This window comes from Schistocerca cancellata, chromosome 4 (genome assembly GCF_023864275.1).
Source record: "Schistocerca cancellata isolate TAMUIC-IGC-003103 chromosome 4, iqSchCanc2.1, whole genome shotgun sequence".
NCBI lineage: Eukaryota > Metazoa > Arthropoda > Insecta > Orthoptera > Acrididae > Schistocerca > Schistocerca cancellata.
The window spans coordinates 571,972,888-571,977,405 of record NC_064629.1 but is presented as its reverse complement, the minus strand read 5'-3'; the positions used below and the strand labels follow the sequence as shown (position 1 = coordinate 571,977,405).

General features: G+C 42.9%; 1 pseudogene; it reads right to left on the bottom strand.

Moving 5' to 3' along the window:
• Positions 1–1,738: 1,738 nt before the first annotated feature.
• Positions 1,739–1,856, bottom strand: LOC126185895 (5S ribosomal RNA; annotated as a pseudogene).
• Between the last annotated feature and the right edge of the window lie 2,662 nt (positions 1,857–4,518).

Here is a 4,518-nt window from a genome sequence, read left to right as displayed (position 1 = left end):
GGTATACCTCCCCAAATCATCATCAAATCCCTGCCATGTTTCACACGGCGTACACCACACATAAATTTGACCAGAAGTTGGAAATAGCGTGAACCAATAGTCTTCCGGCCTAATGACTATCCTCCATTGGTCCATAGTTCCATAGTTCGCGTTTTATGATATCGGCACCATGTTTTCCTGTTTCATGCATGTGCATAACTAATGTGCGGCATTAGATTTCCAGCTCACTCTACAGTTCCTTATTTATGGAGCTCCGTGTTGTTTTAGGGCTGACAGGGTCCGCCAATGCGACATTCTTTTCTTCAGTGACTTTTGCGTCTGTCGTCCTCTTATTTTCCGTCACAATCCTCTTCAGTGACCGTCTGTCACGATAGCTCAGCACACACTTTCGGCCGCGTTGTGACTTAGCGGATGATGTTTTTCCGCTTTCCCTGTATGCCATATCAATCTTCGACACGGTACATCCCGAAAAACAAAATACTTCGTTTGTCTTGGTTACGAAAGCATCCACCATACGAGCACCAACAAATTGCCCACCTTAGATGCGATCGGTGGTCATTTAAAAATAATAAAACTTGAAGTGACCCAAGATCGAATAAAATCTGTGGTACAGCTCTAACAATTTGTCAAAGAATTACCTAGCATAACTCTCTTCCTCCTACAGTAAATTTGAATGATAAAGTTGGTAGTTATACCTTCAGTAACATAAAATTGTTTTTACTTGAACGATCGCATACTGATTTTGTGAAAGAACTTGCTCCCTTGTTACCAGCAGTTTATCGTAAGTCAATAAAACAAAGCAACGTTCCATGTGAATGGAAAACGTTGTCAGTGATTCTCGTTTTCCGGATGGGGGTCATCCCACAAATGCGCTTTACTAAGTGCCTATGTCATTGACACAGGCCGGCCGCGGTGGTCTAGCGGTTCTGGCGCTGCAGTCCGGAACCGCGGGACTGCTACGGTTGCAGGTTCGAATCCTGCCTCGGGCATGGGTGTGTGTGATGTCCTTAGGTTAGTTAGGTTTAAGTAGTTCTAAGTTCTAGGGGACTTATGACCTACGATGTTGAGTCCCATAGTGCTCAGAGCCATTTGAACCATTTGAACCATTGACACAGTCTGGCAAAGAATTATGGAACGTGTTTAATGCCCTATCATCATATTTCTGAAGACTGAAAATATCCTTTTTAGGAACCGACATGGATTCCACAAACAGTGATCTTGTGAAACTCACCTCCATGAGATCTAGAGGCAGTGAACAGCGATGAACAAATTAATTCCGGAAGGTAATCGACATGACTAAATACTATCGTCTAGTGAACACAATACCAGCTTCCTGATTATCGTAGGCGCTTTGTGACAGGACTGAGGATTTCCTAGCAATTAGATTTTGTTCGTCATTCTTAATGGACAGAAATCTGCCGAAGCAACTAGCTTCAAGCACAACCTAGTCACCACACATTACAGTATAATTAAAGGACGTTGCATATAATGTTGAAAGCTCAGTAAGGTAATTCGCAGAGGACTCTGTTATACTCAGCACTCCGTCTTCAGGCCACAAGTGGCCCATCGGGACTATCCGACCGCCGTGTCATCCTCAGTTGAGGATGCGGATAGGAGGGGCGTGTGGTCAGCACACCGCTCTCCCGGTCGTTACGATGGTTTTCTTTGACCGGAGCCGCTACTATTCGGTCGAGTAGCTCCTCATTTGGCATCACGAGGCTGAGTGCACCCCGAAAAATGGCAACAGCGCATGGCGGCCTGGATGGTCACCCATCCAAGTACCAGCCACACCCGACAGCGCTTAACTTCGGTGATCTCACGGGAACCGGTGTATCCACCGCGGCAAGGCCGTTGCTTCTGCTATATTCGATGGTCATAAATTAAACTTACCGTATTGGTAAGTAACTTTATAGGAATGATGTTCAGACTGTGCGCTGCAGGATTTGCCTTTTTGGTATGTTAATATCATGTTTGCCGTTAGGCACCGGCACTGCAACGGCGACATACTTTTGAAAAACAAGCATAAGTGTTCATTACAGTTGGGGACAGTCAACATAGGTCTCGATAAGGTGAGAAAGGCTCTACTCGAGAGCCCGCATCTCGTGGTCGTGCGGTAGCGTTCTCGCTTCCCACGCCCGGGTTCCCGGGTTCGATTCCCGGCGGGGTCAGGGATTTTCTCTGCCTCGTGATGGCTGGGTGTTGTGTGCTGTCCTTAGGTTAGTTAGGTTTAAGTAGTTCTAACTTCTAGGGGACTTATGATCACAGCAGTTGAGTCCCATAGTGCTAAGAGCCATTTGAACCATTTTGAGCCTCTACTCGAGAAGCTGTTTTGTCAAAACAACAGCAACGCATCAAACGAATGCAAAGAGGTTCTATTTCCGCACCGGAGTTGAAGAACATGATTAACATGTACCAATTAACTGGCGATTTGGGAATTGCTCCTGGGAGAGACCGACTTCCGATTCACCACAAATTGTTGAAGTTATTATTGCCGTGGCTGAGAATGCCGAACGCAACGTGCAATCATCAAGCAGTGCACGAGCTGTGTCACGACAGCTGAAAATGTAGTGGTACACGTGAGACGTTTCGGGAAAGAGCAGAGCAATCTCTTAATGCGGCTCCAGGCTGTCGTGGATGCGGGTGGTAGTCTCATTGAGCGTTGCTTATAATCTGCAACGTGAATGTTAACGTCTCATATGGAAATAAGAACGTATTTCTTACTGTGATTTATTCGTTGTTTCTCTTCCGCATGTCCTTTCAAATATTTCCACAACCGTTCATTGTCCTACGATCACTTGCTTTTCATGCGGGTGTTCTCAAGTAGCGAAAATTTAACTATAATCACCCTGTATATAGGGCAATCGCAACGTCAGAATTAAACGATTGACATTCACTCACAGGAAACACTATCTGTATGTGTAGCCGAGCCACAAACGCACGCTTTGCGGTGGCGCTCGACACGATTGTAGCCGGTTCGAATTCCGGTAGTGGATCAAGCATATGGCCGGCAAGGAGAGGAGAATTATTGGCGTGAAGTTACTCATCACGACTCTTCATGCCAGTGTCTGAGATATTCCAAACCTATCCGCAGTGCCTCATGAAGTGAGCGCATCTGACGCTGTTAACGGTTTTCCGATAGTCGAATGGGAACGGCAAGATCAGCAGGCTGGTTGGTGCTGTTCGAGAGAAGTAGCGTGTAACTATGTGCCAGCACCGTGTTTCATCCTCTCCCTTCTCTCGTTACCATGCAACACAAGGATTATATCAGACTATACACATATCTCTCGTAGTCACCTACACTCAGCATATACACTCAAGCCACAACTCTAGCACGCCGCGATGTGTCCAATTACACTTGCATCCTGATCAGAATTTAAATTTTTGTAAATATACATAAGAGTGTACATTAAATAATCTAAGGCCTTAGAGAAGCGAAGCTGATCAATAATCAAGTTCTGTTAATTCTTTTTTGGATGTACCAAACAATAACATATTTACTATTTTTCTGGATGAATTTATTGTGAAAATGTTGTGTTACATATACGTTTTAGTGGAACTAATACTTCTGGAAGATGCTAAAATCTTGATTTCAGTCCTCTCAACTTAGTTATAGTTCTTTCACATTTTAAGTGAATTACGTTTTGTATTTATTTAACCTATTTTAATTTTTCCATACTTTCTTGGCATAGGCACTAGCAACTGTGTTTTTTCCTGTTACAGCCATTACTGATCTTCACCATTTCTAGGCGTTTGATATCACTCTAAATACAGGACCATTATAACATGTACCTGCAAGTCATGATGAGTGTAGTGATAAATTATGAAGAGAGTACTTTACACCCCTAATCTTGCCACGGGAAATAAGGAAACATACACCGAGACCGCTTTCGTTCGAGACGCCGATCTGGCTCTGTGGAATTATGACTAAGGAAATATCCGACGGTGACTCTGATGAAGAATCCATATGTGAATATGTCTCAAATGATTTAGGTAAATCACGGAAATATTACTTGGAATGGCTATACACTGGACTGATGTTCTCAATTTGGTCAAATGTTTTATCAGTGCGAAAACAAGACTCCCTAGAAATTGCACAGTGGATTTTTGTCCAAATTTTCTATAGCCAAAAAAAGGGTGTGAAATGGAAAAATACGATATCAAATTGACTAGGGTGATGTCTACTTTTGCAGAGAAAAATTTAATTACTTTAAAGTGATCAGGATAATTAAGAAAAATTTAATTCGTGTTTGGGTGAAGTTTTCTGGCGAACTTTTATAGCCAAGCGAAGATTCATAAATGGACAAATAGTGTATCAAATTGATCAACATGAGGCTTAGTTTTGCGCAAAAGATTTAACTGCTCAAAGTAATCAGGGAACTAAGAAAAACTTGAATAGTCATTTGAGGTAAAATTACACAATATATTTTTGTCCACATTTTCATAGCCAAGCGAAGCGTTCGAAATGGGCAAATGGGATATCAAACTGACCATCGCGGAATCTACTTTTTGTCTAAATTT